General features: G+C 38.3%; 1 long non-coding RNA gene across 1 annotated transcript; it reads right to left on the reverse strand.

The window, feature by feature from the left end:
• Positions 1 to 556: 556 nt before the first annotated feature.
• LOC118012227 lies at positions 557 to 1505 on the reverse strand. The gene is made up of 2 exons (XR_004679645.1): positions 1196 to 1505; positions 557 to 663 (listed from the first exon to the last, which is right to left on the reverse strand). It is a non-coding gene; the product is annotated as an uncharacterized LOC118012227 (long non-coding RNA).
• Positions 1506 to 24805: the final 23300 nt, after the last annotated feature.

The following is a 24805-nucleotide window of genomic DNA, read 5'->3' on the forward strand; positions in this document are numbered from 1 at the left end:
GCCTTCTTCCATTTATTTCCTGAAACGTCTGGCTTGCCTGATATTCCTTGCATTGCTCCCCACCTCCCTCCGCCCCGGAAGAGAAAGATAGGGTATAAGAAATTTCTTTCCTGTTTACCGTAAGACAGAAAAGCAATGCAAGAGGCGCAGTAAATGGAACATAGCCCGGAGGTGCTGTTGGGAGGCAATGGTATGGTGAGGCTCTGGTGAGCTAAGGGGCAGCCGGGAGCAATTGCTGTTGCCGGGCAGGTACGTGGGCCTTGTGTTAAGACCTTTGCATCTTTCCAGAGAAGCTGGGAATCTGGAGTTTTGTGTGAAATCTCCAAATTCTTAAATAGTGGCAAGTAATTTAAAAGTGCTAAAACATCTCTCTTGCCGAACAATCTCGACCTATGGGCTACCCATGAGCCACCATGGGTTGCCATGTTTGACTTTTTCTCTAAGAGGATAGTTTGTGAATAAGAGAATGGTATTTGAATAAAGTGTAAGGAGAGCAGGTATATATACAAAAATTGTGGAGTACAGAGAACAAGAAAGAACTGGGCAGAAGACATCCTTTACTGGAGATCATTTAAGGTCAGATAATCTATGCATTTATTACCTGCCATATTGATGTCAATGACCATTGTGCCCCAAAGTTCTTTATTCCATGTGTTGTTTACACTGTTGGGTTAAAGGATAATGATGATTAAAAAAAAAAAAACTTCTAAAGTTTTTCTGAATTATATATTGTGCTCCTGTTTTGAAAAAGAAAAAGCAAGCACAGAATTTTATATTGACAAAAGTCGCCTTTTCCCATCCCACTCCCTGAGTCCTCAGGATACCCACTGTGAACAGTTTAGGGTATATCCTTACAGATAATTTCTTTGTAATAAAGTTTAAAAAATAACTCTATATCATCATTTGGTTGCTTCACCAAGATTATGTTGATCTCTATATATATCCATTCATTGATTTATAAGTGTATATGTTTCCCCCAAATTGAGTTAAAGTCATGTTTGCATTAAGGCTGTTGATATAGCAATTAAAAAAATTTTAAAACATAGAGCAGATTGAAAACTTTAAAAACATAAAAGTAGGTATACAAATCTCTAGCCAAATATATTTATAATGCCTGAGAAATTCAGTCTGAGATTCCTTTCAGCCAAGACAAAAGGCCTCAGAGTTTTACCTTTCCCCCACAAATGACACTTACTTGAAACTCTTTTATTACTTCAGTTAAACATTGCTGCTCTCCCGTCTCCTTTTCTCCCGTCTTGATCCACCTTTCAGAATAATCTTTGCTATCAGAACATTTTTGTTTTACAACATAGCAATTCAAGAGTAGAGTTGAAATGTTGGAAGAACCTTGTGACAACACATACACACTCATCAGAAACAAGTTTGAACCGGCTACATATAAGTCACACTTTAAAAGTTAAGTGACTTTTTTCCTTATATGGAGATTTGTTTACATTTTCCAAGTCCAAAAGGGAGCAAATATTTTATCTAAAGGATGGACAAATGAGAGATCAAAGTACAAGTAAAGTGCTTTTTCCCCACATTCTTCACCCTGGCCTCTATGTGAATTAGTATATATTTTTCTATTTGAACATTTTCCTTATTGCATTTTAGTGGGAGAAAAGTGCACTGAAGTAGTTATGTTCTAAACTGTCTGAGAAAGAGGTTGTCCTCAACTCATGTAGACAGTTGTAGTGGTGATTACAAATGCTAATCTAATTAAACTGATTGACAATGTAAGAGGATAAATACGTTTTATGGTAATTAAAACACTTCAGGAGAAATATATGTTTGAAGAACTGATTTTCTTACAAAATGATCCCTAATAAGCAGGACACAGTCACATAACAACTCATACCGAAAGGAATATTTGAACCTAACAAATACATATATATTCTAGAAAGAATGGTTATCCATGGATAGGTTTGTTTTTTATCTGCTACTATGTATTTGACCAAGTACAGACAGATATTTTCTTATCTGCTAATTATAAAGTGTTTAAATAAAAGTACAATGGGAAACAACTAACATTTTAACATCTGTTATTTGTCAGTATTTTTTTTATTTAATCCTCACCATAACTCAGTGAAGAAGATATTATTATCTGTGTTTTATAGATGAGGAAACGGAGTCTTAGAATTAAGTGTCATGTGCTTGCACAGCAAGAAGTGGTAGAATCTAAAACCATTTCTGTCTATAACAAAAGCTATCCTCTTTTATCTCCATGCCACACAACCCTAGCATGGGCTTTTTCTAGTGGGAAGTGCCAGAAAATCCTTAATGTCCCTCAGGAGTCTATTTGTTTATGGCAAACATATTTTAACTTACACAGGGAAATGGGTATAACTTTATTAACTGGCTCACTGAACAAGAAGTTTTCGAATTGGAATTGCATTTCCAGGGAGCTAAAGTTTTTCCAGTTCCTAGCCACCGCACCCATTTAAAATGTCTTGGTTGGTCCTTGTGCAGCATTTACAATACTGTGGGATGTCTGACTGAGGTATATTAGGGTGTATGTCCGAACAGCTCTATGAGGTGGAATAGGGAAATGATTAGGAGCAGCACAGAGCTCTGGGTTTAAATTCTGGCCTTGTTATTTACCAGCTTCTGTGCTCCTGGGTAAACGGTTTAGCTTCCCTGAACCTTTGCTTGCACGATGGGAATATTAATACCTCTCTCATAGGGGATCAGCATTTTTAGCCCAATACCTGATATAGAGCCCCCAGTAAAGTGTTTCCCAAATTCATGTGAGAAAGAATTAAGGATATTCTTTGTTTCAATATCATTTATTTTTACTTGAATTACTCTTATGTAAGTGTGTCATGTTGGATGGACTATTCAGTTAAATACACCAATTAATTTTACCTGTTCATTTTTTTTCTTCAAATGTAGCATATTCCCTTTGACAGTGGAAGTCTATAAGCAGATCTGTCTAGAAGAAAAGTACACTGAATTTACATTTAGTTTTAGGTCTTTGGAAAACAATTAGCTGAGATTTCTTTTGTGGACATCAGAAAGAACGTCTATTTTTAAAAACAGGAAAATTCTCATCACAGTTTTTAATTCTAATATTTCCTAATCTTCTAGGCACTTCTCTGTAAATAAAAAGGAGAGGGGGACAGAAGACTAGAAGGATGAAGAGAAGACAGATGAAAGGAAAGAGGGTAAGATATTGGGGCGAATGGGAAGGGAATTCACAATGCAAGTTCTTAATCAGGGACAGTCAACAGAGTCCGTATGTTTATCTACTCTTCTTCCTCAGATGTCACTGAAATGACAGGAAATGAGTTCTAAAAACCTGCAGCTTCTTTTCTTGGCTTGTTCTCAACCTAGGGTAGAATCTTCAGCAGATAAAAGGTACATTTCTGGCATAAAGAAACAAGCAGGTGAGAACATATTGACATCTAAGCCCTGGCGCAAAAGGCTGCAGCAGAGGTGTGAGCTACCTTTCCTGGCGTAGCTTGTCTTGACAGGTATAGAGAGCCCGTGAGCAAAGTGGGCAGAAGCACTGAATACAAAACAGCTGCTCCTCTCCACCTATGGAGAGCATGTATGCAGTGCTAATGACATGAGGACATTTGCAAAGTGAACAGTTAGTCTGGAGAGGGTTAATGCTTCTAGTGAAGGTGTGGACCCCCTAGGGAAGCCCACCTGTTCTAATACTGGAAGTGAAACCGTGATTATCTTTGTGCTCTCTGCCTATGTGTCTTAAAGAAGCCTAGCCCTTGACGTGACTTGCCCACTTACTCAGAAATCTTCCCAGAGCGGTGTCTATTGAGAAAAAACAACCTACTCAACAGTAGAGGAAATCCACATAAGCTACTTCAATTCATTGACCTAGACTGCCTTTCATGTGTATGAACAGATAACCAGTGATGACCAGACACCTGGGAAAAACCAACAACTCCAAATAATGGGACTAAGATGAATAAAAAAAGTGATGAACCAAGAAAACCCAGAGATAATTTAGGAAAGAAAACAGATTTTTTCAATTCTAGTTAATATCCTCAGAGAGATTCAAAAAGGAATGCTATCTATAAAGTAAGTACAAAGTTTTATGCAAAAAGAGAACAGGAGGAAATTACTAGAAATTAAAAATATGACTCTCCCCAAAATTCAATAAAAAAATGAATTTAAAAGTAGAGCAAAGAGACAAAAATAAAGTATAAGAGAAAAATAAGCGACCTTAAAGATGGATGTCAGGGATGTCAAATACCTTTCTACTGATAAATTAAGCAAAAAAAATGGAGATGAATGGAGAGGGAGGAAGGAGAAGGAGTTGGATTACTTAATGATACAATGAAGGGTTCATATGTTTCTTGTCCAAAAGAAAAAAAAAAGGTAACTAGAAAATTCAGAAAAAAAACCCCAAAACTTGTACAAGTCATTTCCATAATGACACAAAGTCAACTGTGGCATGATTCTGAGGAATTGTTGGAGTAAAACAAAGGATAATTAATTTTAGGGGTGCCTGGGTGGCTCAGTTGGTTAAGCATCTGCCTTCAGTTCAGGTCGTGATCCCAGGATCCTGGGATCGAGTCCCATGTCGGGCTCCCTGCTCAGCGGGGAGCCTGCTTCTCCCTCTGCCTCTTCCCCTCCCCCTGCTCATGCTTATGCGTGCTCTCTCTCTCTCTCAAATAAATGAATAAGATAATTAATTTTACTTTGATTCTTAGATCATTTTCTTCGAGTGGTGACATAATAATATGTCATTTGCTTTTAATTTTTAGAATTAACCACTAAGTGAAGCTCAGAAGCTTTTTAATAAAGCTTTAAGACAAGGACAGTGTGGCTGTAAATGTAAATGTTATAAATTCTTATAAGTTAAAAAGTCTTGGTGTAGTTGACAAAAGCTAGGAATTGGTGGTAGAAAAGAGGTGAAAGATAGTGTAGGGTTCTTATACCCTCATTTTATAGAGAGGGAATTAAGACACTATCTAAAAATGATGACAATAAAGTAACTTTAAGCATGTTATATGAAATGATATAAATTGCATCATTTGAAAGCAATAGAAAGCAGGACATAATGTGAAATTAATTCCTTATCTCTTATAATACATCACTGAGAGATAATGTCTCAGGTTGTTAAATCAAGAAATAGGTATCAGTAGTATTGAAAATTTGATGTAGCTGGCTTACCTGAGCCACTCTAGCAGATTCTAATAGTTACCTAAGTCTCTTATCTATATTATCAACTCATTCTTTGCAAATACTTTTTTTTTTAAAGATTTATTTATTTATTTGAGAGAGAGAGAGTACATGAGAGGGGGGAGGGTTAGAGCGAGAAGCAGGCTCCCCGCTGAGCAGGGAGCCCGATGCGGGACTTGATCCAGGGACTCCAGGATCATGACCTGAGCCGAAGGCAGTCGCCCAACCAACTGAGCCACCCAGGCGCCCTGCAAATACAATTCTTAATTAAGGAGCCCAGTGATTGAATTATAAAAAAAAACAAAAAAACTTATCCTGCTCATTTGGAAATTCAAGTTTAGGAGGGCATGAGCAGAGTTTTTCAAAAAAGAAGTCTCAGTGGTCATTGACTTGATTAAATATATAACAGATTGCCTTACTTTGAAAGTGAAAACTGTATTTGTGTAGAGTGGGAGGAAAAGACTGTGTGGTCTCAGAACTGTATCTAAGTTAATTACAGTATTTATCAAATAATTATCACATGTCATAATGGTTTATGTTTTACTATTTACATCATATGCAATTGTTTTGACTATAGCTTATACGTTATTTGCATCTGGTACTTCTTTTTTCATTCTTCTAATTTCTAATCATCTTTTAATTCTCCCCCATCCTTCTTTTTCCTGACAGTATTTCATTCATATTCGCCGATGTTTTACATTTCTTAAAACTTTTGGTCCATTGATTTTAAGTAAATAAATGCTTAGCCAAGCATACATGTCTTATAAACAGTGTTATGTAATATGTTAAATTCAAAATGATGACACAAGCTTAAAGTAACACATTGTAGAAACTCTAAGCTCAACTGACAAAAAATTAATAAACACTCAGAAAGACACTGATTGACCTAGAAGTGTCAATATTTATAAAATAAGAGTCACAGATTTCACATGATCATTAAAAGCTGGTGCTTTCATTGGCTGGAGGAGCGTGTGAAAATCACACCCGCCTCAACACAGTGAAACAAGCCTAATGATGAGGTAACTACCTGAAAACCTAAGAATAATGAGAAGGCATTCTCTCTAGTTGGTGTAATGAGGGGTAAAGCTGTAACTTTTCATTTACTACCATTCTGTCCTGTTTGAATTTAAGTAGCAATAGCACCGTCAACACCACAAAACCGACACCATCTTCTAGCATAGGTTTACAAAAATACATTAACAGTTTGGATATGAAGTCTAGGTCTTTCAGTTTTTAACTGATTTCAGTTAGAGGGCTCCTTTTTACTCTTAGGCTATCTGATTTGTTACCTACTCCCCTTTCCATGTATTTTATATTTCATGGGAATATCTGATAATATCTTCTAGAGACCATTTTCTACCTTCAATTCATATCTGTGGTTATAGTTCAAAAGCACTAACCCTGCAATATAATTTGTGATCTGGCTAAAGGAAAACCTCACATGATGAAGTCAACAAACAGATAAGAGGAGTTTATTGTGAAACATTTTTGAGTGTCCCTCAGTGCTGAAACATTGTTTTCAATGTCAAAATAGAGACAGAGTTCACTGGAAAATTTGGAGCTGAAATAAAGCAGGCCAAAAGCAGAGCCCTCGAGCAAATACTCTTAGCTATTCCTCATCACCCCTCATTGGAGGTTAGATGCCTGTTGCTGGGTGAAATTCTCCCATTTCGAGTTTGCAGAGGCAGAAAGTGAGAGTTTCAGAAAAGTAGACATGTTCCCAGTCGTAAATCAGTGTCGGTCATTGTCAAGACTTAAACAGAAGTACCCAAAATATTCTGAAGAATGTTAATTTACTGAGACCCTGAATCTTGCTTGAAGGGAGAGAGATCCATTTAAAAAAAAAAAGGCCATTACTTTGCATTTTTCCCACAATCTATTTATCTCATTAAAACTGTTGAAAAAAATCACATCTTAATCTCATAAAACTGACACCTACATTTCTTACGATCTATCACAGTTATAGGATGTTTTTGAGTTCCCAGATAGTTTGAGTCATGGAGTGCCTGTATGTGCTAAGGCTCTGACCTTCACACAAGAAAAACAAAACATATCAGGGATATTCAAAAGCTGACGATTTCATGGGAAATGATATCTTTACATTGTAATATGGTTTTGCTGTGGTTGAGATGTGCATAGGATGCTATGGGAGTTCAGAGAATAGCTCTTAGTGCAACCTGGAGTTAGGGAAGTCTTCCTGAAAAGGCAATGCTTCAGTTCTATCTCTTCTGTTCCTTTGTCCAGTGGTATTTGTTTGCTTATTTAAAAATTCCAAATAATACATGAAAATATAAACAAGAGAGTAAAATTCACCCCAAATCTCTTCATCCAGAGATGATCACAGTTTGATATTTTGGTGAATACCCTTCTAGGCAAATGTGTGTATGTGTGTGAATAGATGAAATTTTACATAAATGTGGCTATACTCCACCTGTTATTCTGTATCTTGATTTTTTTTACACTCAACAATATATCCTGGATTATTCCATATCAATGAATTAGAAATTCCATCACTTTTCACAGCTATAGAATATTACCCTATATTTTGTACTTTTATTTAGCTGTCTCTTATCAAAGTACAGTTAGGTTGTTTCCCCTCTTATTGCTGTTTAAAATAATTCTGTACTTAATATCATTGTATATATATCTTTGGATACTCAGGCAGTGATCTCTATAGATAAGTCTCTGGAAGAATTGCTACACGATAAGTGGCAAACATTTGAAATTTTGATTTACAAATGCCAAACTGCTCTCCAGAAAAGCACCAATTCAAGTTCCCATGTTTTCCTGTGCTTTTGTCAACATGGAATTTTATGTCATGGTTTTGCCAGTCTAATACATGAAAAATTTTTTATTCCAGTGTTCATTTCTTTAACCATTAGTAAGTTTAAACATCTTTCCACATGTTTTTGTTTCTTTTTAAAACTTTTCTGAGTTATTTATGTTTTCGTTGGCATGTCTATCACCATCTGGTTGATTTGTAAAAGATCTTCTGATGCTAGGGATGTTAACGTTCACTTGTCATATGTACTACGATTATTATTTCACCTCTTCGTCTGACTTTATGTTTTTAAAATGTTTGAGTCAGGCCTATCAGTCTTTTCTATTTTGATTTTGACTTTTGTGGGGGTGGTAAAAAGGCCTCTCCACATCAAGATTTCTCAAAGCTCATATTTTCTTCAGTAACTCTTATGGTTTTATTTTTATATTTAAATATTTAAGCCATCTAAAATAAGCTGGATATAAAAACTGAGGTAGGGTTTCAGTTAGCTACCTGTCTTGAGTGATATTTTTTCCTTGTTGATTTAAAATACTATGTAGAGTAGTGATAAAGAGAATGGGTCTTGGAGGTAGGCTGTCTGGGTCCAACTTCCACTGCTTACAAACTGGGCCTGATTTCTCATACATAAAATGGGATTAAATATCTATCTCTTAGAGTTGTCAGGACTACATACATTAGTATATGTACAGGGATTAGGAGAGTACATGGCACATTATCAGAGCTCACAAAATAGTAACTATTATTGGGTGCCAAATTTATATGTCATGTGGGATTGTTTCTAGACCCTGCTCTGTTACACTCACTGGAGTCTAGAAGTTCATTGGTCGGTACCAATTCTAACTATAACATACCTGTGGACAAGCTCTCTCATTCTTTTTCAGAATTTTCCTAATTCTTCTAGCATTTTTATTTTTCTGGAAAAACTTTAGAGTCATTCTGTCAATTCCTAACAAGTTTATTGAGATTTTGATTGTCATTTTAGAGAATATATACTATTAGGAAAAATTGATTTCTTCATAATTTTGAATTTTTCATTCTGTTAAATAGGTATGTCTTTCCATTTATTTGAGTGTTTCCTTCTGTTACATTATAAATGTTTATGGTTTTATTCTTTAGGTCCTTCTCATTTCTTGATACTGAATATTTTGAGCTAATTCTTGGAGGATGAATAGGAGTAAGCCAGACAGAGAAAGAGAAAGATTGGTCGTGTCTCTTTAGCTTCCAGGAGTCATAGCTATGCTTGGAACACTCCTAGTTCTAGAAATAATGTTCTTTAGTCAATCCACATAAGATACAAGTAGTAAACTGAATTGCCAAAAAAAAAAAAAAAAAAAAAAAAATCTTTCTGCAAAGGTCTTTCCCACAAAGAAATGGAGTAAGGCAGGCAGCCAATGTAAGAAATATTTATGCAGCTGTTGCCTGGACTAAGCCAGGAAACTTCTGGGGACTGGCAGTGATATACTTGTTCAGCTTTTTCTGAGCCTACTGACTTGTTTAAAAAAATCCAAAGTCCAATATGTGTATATGAACCAAGGCATCTGAATACAGACTGATGTGTGTTTGTGGGTGTTTTGAACTGAGCTGGACCAAGGCAAGTTTGTGAAGTGATTCCAGTTTTTCTTCATTTGCCATTCGACCTCATTTTCAGTCCATCCCACCTCAACTTCAGAACCATGACTCTGGAATACTATCACTAGAGTTTAATTTCTTGCCCAGGTATACTCACATTCTGTGCCCTGTGCAAGCTAATACTAAACAGAGCTCTGTCCCTTAGATGTCCAGTCATGAGTAGCTGGTCCTAGTCCATCTGGGCTTCGCTGATTGATGAAATAAACAATATTCCCTCTCCCCCTCAGAAGGTACCTTATCTAGCATTGTCCTTCAGATCTCAGAATTTTAAAGAAATTTATGATCCCCCATCATGTGACACTTTATTACTACTCTCTCTGCCACTTAAAAGTGTAGGTTTGCAATGTCCCCTTCCCCAAGCCCTTTAAAAATACAATGTATACTTGGGTAAGGGAATTCATTTCATTCTCAGGGCACAAGTCCAGCTTACAATCCAACTATTGAAAAAGATAATTAGGCCATTGCTTTTCTCTTTCCTACCAGCCTAATCTTAGGATCTTAGACCCTTTGTGAGACAGCCAGGAAGACAGAATTCATCCAGTACTGTCCTCATGTTAATTAAAGTGTGTGTACCTCCCCAACTCAAAAAATTACAGGTGGTTCCATTAATAAAGTGTTTCTTCTATTGGTCAACATAACCTTAATAGGGACTGTAGGAAGAATTCTAAAAAGGCAATTAGAATGCAATAATTGAAAAAAAAAAAAGAGTTGGTAATTTATTATGCAAAAACATAGATCAAAAATGTCCTAAAGTTAGGTTGTGGTGATGTTACACAATTCCATGACTATAGCAAAAACCATTTTATTGTATACTTTAGATGGGTGAAATGTATGGTATGTGAATTATATCTCAATAAAGCCGTTTTTAAAAAGCCATTGATATCCAAATGTCTTAGAGTGAAATTAGGAAGAAAGAAAGAAAGAAAGAAAGAAGAAAGAAAAAGAAAGAAAGAAAGAAAGAAAGAAAAGAGGAAGAAATCAGTTAGTGAAATTTGATATAGTAAGTGCTCTAAATAATAATAGTAGCTAAAGTAGCTGGAATGGCTTCTTTGAAGTAGGCAGCTTATGTAAACTCTCATGTAATGTTCACAATAAACTTATGAGGAAGGAAACATTATTATCGCCCTTATTTCACAGCGAGAATGTGCTGCTTACAGAGGTTGAATACATTGGCTACAGCTATGCAGTTAGTGCCATGCAGTTAGCAGGTTGGAGAGTAGGCATCTGTCTCAGGAGCTCAGCCTCTGAAACACTGAACTAATCCAAGCACCCAAGACTGGCTTGCTTTTCACTGTCCTTTGTTGTAAGCAGCAATTAATCCTGACTGTTCGTATCATCTCCAGAAGACTTAGACAGTTCTTTCATCTAAGTGGTTCTAGTGACTTGATCTTATGCAATAGGCTATATAAAAGAGTTATTTACATAGTAAATTCTCTATAATCTTTAATTTAGTAGACATTTTCTGAAAAAAAAAATCTATCATAGTTTGCAATTCAGATTGTGTTTTAAAGGATTCAGGGCCAGAGCAGTTTTCTGTGGAGAGGGATCTGTATTCCTCCTATATAATTAAACAAAAATGGCGAATATTTTCCATATCTGTAAACCTGTATTTTTGGACTGCATTTGTTTCATTGTGGTGTCAGATATCTCTTCATTTTTAGAAATTCCAGCATCATTATCACTCCATATGTATCTACTAGCTCAGGGGAAACCAACGTTATCATGTTGGAGGAGAAAGGAGTCTCCCATTCTTCCGTAGGAGAACTCAGCTTCTAAGATAAATCAAAAATAGACTTGGATGGTTTACTGGGAGCTTGTGAGAAAGTACAAGGAGAATGACTTTTATTATTATTGAATGTTCAATTTAAGTAATTAGGAGGTCTTTTGCGGGAAATCTTGTACTAAAGAACAATAAGAACAGCTACATATGAAAATGTCATGGGGACATTCTTGAGGTTGATGTTGAGATTTGGGATCATTTCTTCCCCATCACTCTTAATAGGGCTCATAGGTGCATGAGGTTTCCTTGTGTTGTTCTTCACCCCTCTCCTCCAAGTATCCAGCCATGAGCAGCCCATGGTTCATAAGAGGATTGTTATGATTTTTGAAGATAAGGTTACATAATCTAGTGGTTAATGTATGTTTAATGAACTATTTAGATTAAGTAATTATTTTGACCTTCTGCTCATCCACTGGCTGTGAAGTTTATAACAATTTTTTGGTGTGTCATGTTGATTTTCCAATATCGTTTTTAGTTTAAATCAATAGTCTTTAATTAGGGGTCTACTGAAGGCCCAGAAAAAAATCACTGGAAGAGTATATGGGAGTTTGCAATCTAGTAGACTGGGTAAGCCAAGCATGCCAGTAACTCTAAAGCAGGGCATCCTGGGAAAGGCAGTCAGTTAAGACATTTGTTGAGCATATATCATGAGCCTATCACTGGGGTTTGTGTTAAGTGGAATGATGCACAAACAAAATGCTAAAAATCAGAGATTTTGTTTGGTTATCAGAAATGACTTGGTGGAGAACATGGAATAAATAAGTCTTTAGCCTTAAAGAATACACTGTTTGGAAGAATCCATTTCTGTGAAATCCATTTAAAAAAAAAAAAAAGGCAAGCAAGTAGTCTACTCTGGCCAAAGAAACAGGTATGTGTATAGAACTGGCAGGAGATAAGGGAAACCAGAAGAGTATATCCATATCATAGAGGTCATAAATGCCAGTTTATTTATTTTTTTGAAGATTTATTTATTTATTTTAGAGAGAGAGAGAGAGTGAGTGGGAGGAGGAACAGAGGGAGAGGGAGAAGCAGACTCCACTCTGAGCACAGAGCCCGATGTGGGGCTCAATCCCAGGACCCTGAGATCATGACCTGAGCTGAAATCAAGTCCGACACTTAGTGGACTTTGCCACCCAGGGACCCCACAAATGCCAGTTTAAAACTGATGTCTCAGTTTAAAATTTACAGAAAATGGGAAATCAGTTATGTTTTCCAGCTGAACTCTTGGAAGTGGAAGACGCAGGGTATAGTTGAGAATGGAGCAGAGAGAGGCTGAGGTAACAGGAAGCAATTTAAACTCTGGTGAGAAATAATATGGGGTTTGGATCAGGACAACTTAGAGAAAGATCATGTACATAGCAGAGGTAGAGACAACAGAATTTCTAGAATGCCTGCATGTATGGGAACACGAAGAAAGACATGTATGATGATTGCGAGGTTCTGAGCCTGGTTGAGTGGAAGAAGAATAAATTAGCAGAAACAATGTAATAGAGAGGAGAGAACAGCTCAGGGAATTGGAGGATATGATGCTCTCCGTTTTAGTTTTATTGAGTTTCAGGTGCAAACAACTGGAAATGCAAGTCTGCAGCTAGAGAAGCCAAGGCTAGAAATATCAACTTAGGAATCAGGTACCTGAAAATGATCATTGGATCCAAGGAGTAAATGTAGTTACAGGAATAGAGTAGGGAAAGAGGAGAGGATTGGAGTATAATATGGAGAAAATTCTACATTTAGCCATTGGAAGGAGAAGTGTGAAACCCTGAAGATGTAAAGAGTAAGAATAAGACAGGAAAAGAATAAAAAATGGGGAGCTAGGCATGGGAGCCAAAGAGGTTTAAAGAGGAAGGCCAACAATGGCAGAGGTTGCACAGTGATGGACAGTGATGGGGAGAAGATCTCCTGGGTTGTTGTAAAAAAACCCTATGCTTGAGCCAAGTTGTCTCCATTTTAAGAAATAAATTTAGCTATCATATTCGAAATGCTCTCATTCTTTCATTTTTAGCTCTTAAAATAAAGCCTAACAATATTACTTTACCCATTGCTAGTCTTGGAAATTAGTCTCTGGTAAAATTTAATTACAATGTCTAAATGCTGATCAAAACTTTCCATAGCTTTTACCGTGATAAAGGCCTATCATTCATAAATATGTATCCTTTCTCCAAATGCCAAGAACAGAGAGGATGGTGTATAAGAGAAAAATGAGAGAAAACACTAGTTTAGAATTGCTCTTTTTCTTTTAGCATGATTTTGTAAGAGTTTGGTCTAATTGATATAGAACATCCATTTGGAAGCACCTGGGTTGTTCAGTCAGTGAAGCATCTGACTCTTGGTTTTGATCTCAGGATCCTGGGATTGAGTCCTGCATTTGGCTCCATGTTCAGCACCGAGTCTGCTTGAGATTCTCTCTCCCTCTCTCTCTGCCCTTTCCACTCATGCTCTCTCTCTCTCTCAAATAAATAAATAAATCCTAAAAAAAAAAGAACATGGATTTGGTCCTGTTATGAGTTGAATTGTGTCCCCTCAAAATTCATATGTTGAAGTCTTAGCACCAGTAGCTCAGAACGTGAGCTTATTTAGAAATAGGGTTGTTGCATGTAATTAGTTAAGATGTGGTCCCATTGGAATAAAGTGGGATTCTAATCCTTATGAAAAGGGGAGATTGGGACACAGATACATGCAGGAAGAAGACCATGTGAAGATGAAGGCAGAAATTGGGGTGATTAGCCAAACCCAATGAATGACAAAGATTGCCAGCAAGCCACCAGAAGCTAAGAGAGAGGCGTGGAATGCATTCTGACAGCCTTCAGAAGGAACCAACCGTGCCAACAACTTGATCTAGAACTTCTCACTTCTAGAACTGTGAAACCAATACATTTCTGTTGTTTAAACCACCTAGATTTTGGTACTGTGTCACACCAGGCCTAGTGAGCGACAGGTCCATAAACAAGTAAGTCACCAATGTGTTTGCCCAGTGGCGCAGAGAAGTCTCTTGTGCCACAGAGAGAACAGTGACTTAGTTCACGCTGAAAAAAATGTATTCGCGTAAACAGTTTAAAACTGCCTTACTTTCCAAACCCACTTCATTTCCCAGAGACAGTCATACTCTGACTAGAGTTTACATTGAGAGGGAAGAGCCAATTTTGGAGAATAAATCTCTTCCACTCGGTGGGACTGAGACTCTTCTAATCCAATCTAATGATAGAATTGGCCCATTGCCAGTGACTGGCCATTGCACAGTTGAACCATCAGAAGGGTTATAAAAATAAAGCCCAATGAAGTTGCCCATCAAAAGTGAAGGCTCTGAATAGGTGTTTTTAATGGAGGAAGTGATTATGATTTCTGGAAATGTACTGTTGGTGCTACCTTTTGATATTCGGTGTTATTGGAAAAATCGACCGACCGCTATTTTATAAAGTAGACTTTTGTACAACTTTAGACATTTACAGTTTGTCATGGCTGCACCTGGCTTGGCATAAGATTCTCTTTATACAATGGAAATATTCTGTGAGGGTCAAATTGCTGAGTGGGTGGCTTTCGTGGCAGAACTACTTTACTTCGGGGACCCTTTATGAACATAGAGCATTACACATTTCTATTTACAAGACCTTTAGAAGCTGTTCTGTGGCCACAGTTTTTCTTCCCAGACAAAACAACCCAGATTCTGGCTAACATTTAATGGATTTAAAAATTTTTTTTTTTTAAGATTTTATTTATTTATTCATGAGAGACAGAGAGAAACAGAGGGAGAAGCAGGCTCCCAAGGAGCGGGAAGCCCGATGCGGGACTCGATCCCAGGACCCTGGGATCATGACCTGAGCCGAAGGCAGACGCTTAACCATCTGAGCCACCCAGGCGCCCTAACATTTAATGGATTTAAAACATGATTTTATAAAACATGATATAAATCCACCACTGGCCAAATATTGCTATAACCTAATTTAGGCTCCTCTTCTCTCCACCCCCCCAAAAAGCCAGAGCTTTCAAGTGATCATAATCTGAAGAATTTATGTGTGGATGTGATTACTACATATCACCCAGGAAATAAAATTATCCAAACGAACCTCTCTGAACCCAAGAGGATATGGTGCCTGATTGACAACACTTACCATGATGATCCAGTCCCTCCTTTCAGCTCACCCGTGCATACGTTATCTTATTTCCTCGGTTCATTGCAATTCTCTATCCAATACTTTTCAAAGAAGAGTAGCTTTCTATTGGAAGTTTTAAAACTTCAAATGGCTGTCCATTTAGGCAGCTGTTTAAGTCAGTAAAAGGGTAGGGGAACAGTGGTATGATCCCTGTGCTGCCTGAGGATTGATTGAAGAACCCAGCCATAAATCACAGTAGCCAACCTGATAACAGTAATCCACATGTGGCTCTTAGCCTCAGCATTTGGGAACACAGGGAATGGTAGAAAACTGTACCCTTGTCCTCTAAAAGAGACAGCTGCTACACAGCTGATTTCTGCCAGGGAAAGTAGGCCAAGTGTGGACAGACTTCCTGATTTTCCAAGGGAGGCCCAAAAGATAGATTTTCTTTTTCATGTCACAGCTTCTGGTGTTTAAATGTTAGAAACTGGATTAGCTTCCTATTGCCATTATAACAAATTACCACAAATTTAGTGCCTTAAACAATGTGAATTTATGATCTTACAGTTCTGAATGCCAGAAGTTTGAAATGGGTTTCGTTGGGTCAAAATCAGGGTGTTGGCAAGGCTCTGCTCCCTCTGGAAGCTCTAGAGGAGAATCCATTCCCTTACCTTGTCTAGTGTCTAGAGGCTGCCTGCATTCCTTGGTTGGTGGCCTCTTCCTCCCTGTTCAAACCAGCTGCACAGCACCTTCTAATCTCTCTGATCTGACCCTCTGCTTCCTTCATCATATCTCCTTTTCTGACTTTGACTCTCCTGCCTTCCTCTTTCTCTTGTAAGGACCATTGTGATCATGCTGGGCCCACCTGAGTAATCCAAGATCCCCGTCCCATCTCAAGATCCAGATCCTTAACTTAATCATATCTGCAAAGTCCCTTTTGCCTGGATGGTAACATATTCACAGCTTCTGGGGATGAGGACATGGATATCTTTGGAGGGGAGCATTTTTCTGTCCATCCCAGAAAAGAGATTCATTCCTTTTTTAAAGTGAAAGCCCAAATAAAGCCTGTCTGTGGCTACTAGTTTGTGGTTCTGGTTAAACTCTGGCTCTATCATCTCTGAGAGTGAATGCTTGTCCTTTAGAGATGTGTGTATCCAAGTCAACAATGATTCCCTGGATAGGTGAAAAAAGGACTGTTTGCAGCTCACATTGGCGGGAAGTTCTCAGAGGGACCTGGACATGATCATCCACATCCACCCTGGATTGCTTTGCATGGGAAAGAATTCCACAAACCACTACAGAGCAGGTCCAGCAGGAGCACCTGGGAATTTATTCTAGATGGAATGACTTGGGGGTCATAAACAATGAGGGACGGGCAACCACTGCTGTTAGGAATGCGGTTTCTCAAAGGTCAAGATGTATGTGGCAGAGGTCACAGGAAGTGCAGAGATTACACGAGAAAGGTGCAGACAGGGCAAAGGGGTGAAGATTTGGGGAGGGTCTACGCAGGAACTGCTTCAAGGGCTTAACGTTGTTGGCTGTTTTGCCCCTGGACTATTTCTACAGAAATAAATTATTCCTTTCTTGGCCCAGTTCTTTGGCCAGGTTATCTCGGCAATTTGGTAAAGACTCTTACATCATATAGCTTTGTGGAGTGATACTCTGGCAAATGAATGGGTTAAGCAGAGAAATAGAATGGCCTGTCTTGTCTGCTGGTCCCAAGGGTGGCAGTCTCTCCATAAGGGGACTCTGACTGCAAGTCCTCGGGGCTTCCCAGCTGCAAAAGGAGGGGGGTGCCAGGTGCCAGAGGACGAGGGAGGAGCAACTCCTGGGTGAATAGTTCAGGAAAGACGTAGGGGACAAAGCCTAGGCTTGAATGTACCAGAGGGAAGCATCTCAGACCAGAGAGAAGGGCGGGTGCAGGAGGTGGACGGTGAGGCCCACACAAGCTCTGGCCATTTATAACATTGTACATGCCTGCAGGGGTAACTCTCCAAGAGTCAGGCCACGAACTTCTGCCTTTGGCCAACAGTTGGACAGTTTTATATATTGGCGTTCTGACACTATTTCAGTGTACTTTAGGGAACATCAGAGTGAACACTAATTCATGTCCCTGTGTTCCATTTCAGATATCAGCAGAATTTTCCATTCACTTCTAGCTGTGGTCCTAGGTGACCTTTACCAGGTCATGGTTTCTCCTTAGCTATTGCAACTTCAAGGGTTGCCCCTACTTTTTCCTAGGGAGTACCTTGGGCACAGATGTAACCTGACATAAAGAATGTCACATTAACTGCCCTCATAACAACGATTTGATAAATCAGGTTGCTTTTCAGCTTTGTTGGCAACTCATAGGGATCTGAGCAAGGATAGAGTCGACACAGTGACTGAGCAATCTTTTCACATGATTTATGATCTATCCAGGTCAAAGCTGAAACAGGGCAGGTAGGCTCAACTGGAATCGTGCTTGGCTTGGGTTTGCTTGTCTGCTGCCTTCCAGCTCACTCCAGTAAGCATTGACATTACTCCTAAATGGAGTAATGAATGTGAAGATACTCTGTAAAATTCTAAAGCATCCCACAAAATATCGAGTTATTATTTGTGCAATTTGAACTAGATTTTACCTTTTCTGCATACTGTGTTCTTTGGGAGAAAACACTAATCTCACTGATTATCTGGCCTGGGTAACTTCTAAATGTTTATAACACTTATCTAAGGGCATCTCAGCGAACCAAGCTGCCTGGGGGCCCAGATGCTATTAGTTTAAAAAAATTGTTTTTGAACTTTTTTGCGGGGGGGAAATAAAAAGCCAGAAATAACCCAGAACACCCATATCAAATAGAATATGCCACACAAAGTAGGAAAAGCTCATAAATAGCCTCTGGAGTCTCAATCAGAGGATGGGGATTTGGGATTCTTTTATACATTGATAATTGTATGGAAGGATGTATCTTATTAATCTCTAATTTGGCAAACGTCCCCTTACTAAAACAGAGTTAATTGGTTTGAAGGAAACATGTTGATGAAATATTTTGGAAGGAGAAGCAGATTTGGTCATTGATAAACTATTTCCCATGCACAAGGCACTGGTTTACTGGTTGCTGAAAACACCTGGAAGACTTCATGTTCCACCTTATTATGAACTAGAACAACAGAGTCGTAAAAACATTCCAGCAGATTATGAAGCTTGTCAACCAGGGACTACCTGCCATGGACTCTCTCTGAGTCTGGCAAAACTTAGACCATTGTTTCTTTTTTTTCTTTTTCTTTTTTTTAAAGATTTTATTTATTTGAGAGAGAGAGAGTGTGAGAGAGAGCACGAGTGGGGTGAGGGACACAGGGAGAGGCAGGCTTCCCACTAAGCAGGGAGCCCAATGCAGGGCTCAATCCCAGAACTCCAGGATCATGACCTGAGCCGAAGGCAGACGCTTAACCGACTGAGCCACCCAGGCGCCCCTAGACCATTGTTTCTTAACTCGATTTTGGTTTCTTTGTCAATCTTTCACAAATAATTCATATTCTCTTCAGGTCACACATCTCTGCCTGTTATTAAGCTGATTATTTGACTGATTCAGTTGAATAGTTTGTGTTTGCTCATCTTACTCTGTTGGTTGTCAGGAAGGAGTTAGTTTTGTATCCTCCTATAGACAAAGAAGAGATAAGCCTCCTTGACAGGCTGACCTTCACAGGATCCTTAAACTGCCTAGAGCACAGTCTGCTGCTGGGAGTGATGCACCCTTCCTCCTGGGGCCTCAGATTTGGTGAAGATAAAATTCATTGTTGCAGTTCTGGCCCCAGCATTAGAAGGAAGCTCAGTGGGCGAGCTAAGGAAGAACATGAATTTTGGAGTCTAGAAAAATGGTCTTGAATCCCAGTTTGCCATTCCCGCCTCCCCCCCACCCCCCGCCCCGGGTAAGCATTGCTACATTATTTTATGTCTTGATTATAATGGACTCTTGAAATACTCAAGGGATACTCTTGAGACATGGAATCCTCAAGGGCAAGAATACTATTGGAGCTGCAAAGATGGGAGAGAAAGGTGAGAAAATCCAGTCGAAATAGAGATGCTTGCCAATAAATCCCACCTCGTTCACTGGTTAATCGCTTACCCCCCTACTTCAGCCTCCAAGTGAGCATCAGTTTCAAGTGAATACTTCAGAAAAATGACAAGTTCTATATTTTGGGGGTTACTGGCAACTAGCCAAACCCTCCAATGTTAAATCTTTAAATAAATCACGAGTCTAATATAATACCTACTTCTTAGGTTTGTTGTGACCATGAAAAAAAAAATGTAACAGCTGAAAGAGAGAACATGATATATAATCAATAAATGTGAGACTCCTTCCTTCCAAAATGTTTGCTAGATGAGTTAATGAATTTGGTAAGTGAATTGTTTCTCTTTAGCTGAACGTGTGATAAATGTAGGTGATCTTTGAACATTTTTTCCTAGAATTCTCCAGGCTCATCGATGTAGGAAATACTGGCTGGTTTAATACTTTGGATTTGTGGCCAGCTGTACAACAGGGAAGTCAGGTCACAGTTGCTCATTCACCCCTCCTCTGCTCTTCCTCAACTCCATAGTCTGTGAGGTAGGATTTTGCTCATCCACAGTGTGTGTGGGGGAGGGGAGTGTTGTTTTTCAAATATATTTTCTTATTTTGAGCCACATTTTGTTAAAAAAAGATTTTAATGTGGCTTAAAAGATGCATCACAGAATTAACATAAATCTCAGAATTAAATTAAAAATAACAAAAAACTAAGAGAATCAACAATCACATATTGACTATGTTAGGGTTCACATGGGAGGTCAAACTCAGAGCAGGAAAAGCAAAAAGAAGTTGTCTATAACAAATCAAGTGTGTCTCTTAATTCCTTTACATACACACAAGTTGAATAAAATATTACAAATATTACTTTTAACACTTGTGGTCTGAGGTGGCAAATGAGGTACGAGTTTTCATTTTAACATCCACTGAACTCGAAGTAGCGAAGCACAAAAAGAAAAAAATCGATAACCTTAAAGAAAATGAGGATGGGAATGAACCAACAAACAAATGATTTTAACACTTTTTTTGGGAGATGTTGAAACTAACTGGGAATGGCTTGATGAATGAAAGAGGCGGAGAGAGCCTAAGTTTTAGAGATGATAGGAGCTACAGGGAGACGAGCTGATCTGCTCGGTAGAATGAACCCCAGAAAGTCTCTGGCCTCATAGTCAACGGCAAGCGAATAGGAGCTGGAGTTGAAATTAGGGGAATCGCTTGAGGTCTGCAATGAAGCCGCTGCCGGCAGTGGGCCCCTCAGGCCCTCGTCCTCAAACCAACATGTAGGCAGATGGGTGGCATGTAGCTCTCGTCTCTAAATAAACTGACCAACGTTTGGCGCAAGCCAAGACGACTAGCCCTAAGTCACCTATGGGCAAAACATAGGAAGCTTTGCTGTGCTTACAGGGCAATAGGTAAATATTAATAAACTTATAATGTGTAAAAGCAAAAATGTCACTGATAGGAGGAGGAAAAGGAGAGTTAGAAGGTAAGAATGTTAATACACTGATAACATCAGTGTGGTCATTCATTCATTCACTCGACAAATGCTTACTGAGAACCCGCTGGGTGCAGGTGTTGTTCTAGTCACTTGGGATGCAGACAAGGAAAACATCAGACAAAGCTCCTTATCTTCATGGAGCTTACATTACATTATGCCAAGAGTAAGTGAGGCTGCTAGAGATACTGCAAAAGCTTTTGGAATAAGAAATAGAGGTTTAAATATATTATTTAAAGATATAAAGGTAAGTAATAGAAAAACTATAAATAATAACATACATTGAGAAGGGTAGAGTTGACTAAGTGCCCTGAATTTTAAGCTCTTGTATATGGGATTCATTAGATACTGTCTAGAGTGGACAAATCAAAACAGAGATAAAATCATGATATCTAGAATTAGGGAGGCAATCACCAAAACTGAAAACAGAAACAACTGAAAGAGTTTGCCTGTGGGGTGTGGCATTGAGGATGAGAGGAGAAGGATGAGAATGTTATTTTTGTGTTCATCATGTCCTATTTGCTTGTTACCTATTTGCATGTCCTATTTGTTGCTACCATGTGCATGTATTATATTGATTAATATGTATATTTTAAATTAAGTGTCTTCTAAGAACAGTTATGAGCAAAGAATGAGACTCATTTTTCATCTACCAAGGGTCATGGGATTAAACAAAATCATTACAAATGGATTTTCCTTTATCTTTTAGTAAGTGTTTAAAAATAGATACCGTTCCATTGTTTTCTCTCGGCTGTAATAAATGGTAGGGTACAAAGAATAAGTTTGCAAAGATAAGTGCTGGAAATGAAAGATAGCTTGGGTGCACTCCATTTGAACAAAATAATGCTTTCATTTCCCCATTGTTTACCTGTACTTAACCAACAGTATTTGGGAAAATGGAGCTAACATTTACCAAATGCTTATTTTGTATAAAGCATTTTGCATATGATAAATCACTTAACACACTCAACAACCTGATAGTATTGACATTAATTTTCACATCTGATAGTTGAGGAAATTGAAGATTAGACAAATAGCGAAGCTTGCTAATGGCAATCCAATGTCAATATTTTCTATGATGTAAATTTCTGTAAGTGGCCAGTTTTTCTAGGTACCCATTGATAATAAAAGTATGTATCTATTAGTTTCCTAACATTTGGACAAAAAAAGTTTTATTTTCACCCTCAAGCAATAATATCTTTCCTATTCCCTATGCTGTATTTGAAAATATTCTTCAATGGTAGTTTGTCCTTGGACAAGTCTTTTGGTTCATTTTATGATCAACTTTGCACACATGATTTCTTGTGTTGCTATTATCTGCTGAAATGAGGCAATGGTCCTCTCTTGAGCCTACTGTTATCAAAAAGAGACATACTCCAGTAGCAAGTTAGATGCACATAAATTTGGGGGAAATAGTAGTAATAATAATAATACAAAAATAAGCTAGCTCCTGTTTTGTGTACGTATTAGGTGCCAGATGCTTTGCATGCGTTACCTCTCTTAGTTCTCTCTCCAGATCCATGGGGAAGATATTGTGATAAATATTCTACAAATGGAAACTATAACCCATTGAGTTTAAGCTATGTGTTCAAACTTGTCATAAACCAAGGAACTGATAGAACTAGAACTTGAACAGTAGGTTTAGGAGTATGCTTATCATGTTTCCGAAGTTGCTTGACGTAAATAATTTTACACGTTCTGTCATGCTATCCTTGGGTGGCAAGACAGGCTGTTGAATAGTAAGATTGGATGCTGTGACTAATCTGAAGTGGATTTGCCTCTACCAATGCCACTGGAGGGAAGTCCCAAGTGGAATACATTCTCTATCTTGTTTGGTTCCATGTTGTTATTAATGGATTAGAGACATTCTTGCCATGTTGTTGCTGCTGCTCTATTATTATTGTTACTATTACTATTATTATTATTGCAGAATGTACAAAACTAGAAAGAGGAGAGGGAAAGTGAGAATGAGAATCTTAAAAAAAATTATAACAGGTTACAGCAAGGATCTGATTCTCTAACAAGAAGAAATTAAATAAGGATAAAATTACAATCATGCTTTTGTCTGAAAAGTTATCTATTCGAATACAGGGGAGGAAAGATGCAGCTTAGTAAGAACTCATGCAAAAATTTGGCCATCTTATTAATTTCAAGGCTTCATTACCATCTTCACAATGATAGCTCCCAAATACCTGTCTCCAGCCCAGACCTCTACATGGCTCTAGTCCTGTATGTCCAATAGCTCTGTCAATTCCTCTTCTTGGTGTTATATGTCCAAAAGGCTCCTCAAACTTAGCATGTCTAAGACTGAACTCTTAAGCCATCCCCTCAAAGCCAGGTCTTCTTCCAGTATACTGAAATCAGTAAATATGACCACCATCTGTTCTGTTAGTAAATTTAGGCATCATTGTTGATATCTCGTTTTCCCTCATCCTCTCTTCCCCATCTTTAATTGCTCTACAGATCCTGTCCATTTTAACTCCTAGAATCTCAGAATTTGTCACTCTTTCATCTCCACCACTACCTTATTTTCCATGGGACCATCATTTCTTACCTGTACTAATGCTGTGGTCCATCTGGTCTCAATGTTTCAACTCTAGCCCTCTTCACCCCATTTAATATGCATGAGTGATAGTTTCATAACACAAATGGGATTGGGTCATACATACATCTACCCCAAGATTAAGTTCCTCTAATGCATTTTTTTCTCTACAGTACAGACAGAAATCATGCCCCTGTGTACCTTCTCGACCTCATCTCAGCAATCTCCTCCTTGCTCTCTGTACTCCAGTCATAGTGGTTTTCTTTCAGTTCCTTGATCACACTATAGAGCCTTCTGTCATAAAGCCTTTGCATAGGTCCTTCCTTCTGTCTGACATATTCTTTCCTCCTCCTCATTTGGCCAATACCTACTCATGCTTCAGGTCTCTCTGTTCTGCCATTTCCATAACTCTTGAGTTTGAGATTCTCTTGTTACATATTCTTATAGTTGCATGATCTGTTCCTGCCCTTTGGAGCTCTTATCTCAATTTATAATTCATTCATTGGTTTACATAACATATATTTATTGAATATTTATTATGTGCCAAGCTCTATTTTAAGTGCTGGGGATATAGTGATGAATAAAACAACTAAGGATCTTCATTTAGTGATGGAAGAGGTATACAATAATCAAATCAACAATAAAATATAAAGTATGTCCCTTGGTGAAAGTGCTACAGAGAAAAATACATCAGACAAAGAAGTTAGGAAGTGCCTATGTGCACACAAGTGCATGTTATTTTAAATAATCAGGGAAAAACTGACAAGGTAACATTTAAACTAGACGAGAGGATGAACCTTGCATATACCTGAAGGAAGACTGCTCCAGGTAGAGGGAAGAGTAAGGACAAAAGCTCTGAGATGGAAGTACGTTCCCCATGTCTAAAGAGCAACAGGAAGGCCCGTATGTTGGGAGCAGGTTAATAGGAATGAAAATAGCAGGAGATGATGACAGAGAGAGGGGTCAGGTGAGGTAGGACCTCAGAGGTCGATGTAAGAACTTGGCTTTCAGTCTGAGTAAGTGGGAAATAATTATGCAATGTAAGCAAAGGATGTGATCTGACATACGTTTTTAAAGGATTGCACTGGCTACTGTGTGGGGAATAAACTGTGTGTGGATAAGGTTGAGGAAGGGTGGAAGCAGGGATATCAGTTAGGAACTTGTCTCCACTGATTCACACAAGATCTGATGGTGGGTTGGTCACGGTGGTAACAGTAGAAGTAGGGGAAATGGTCAGATTCTGGATATTTTTGAAGGAAAGCCAACCAAATATGTTGACAGATTGGATATGTGTTACA

The sequence above is a fragment of the Mirounga leonina genome, unplaced genomic scaffold (assembly GCF_011800145.1).
Source record: "Mirounga leonina isolate KUSES-001 unplaced genomic scaffold, KU_Mleo_1.0 Mir_151, whole genome shotgun sequence".
Lineage (NCBI taxonomy): Eukaryota > Metazoa > Chordata > Mammalia > Carnivora > Phocidae > Mirounga > Mirounga leonina.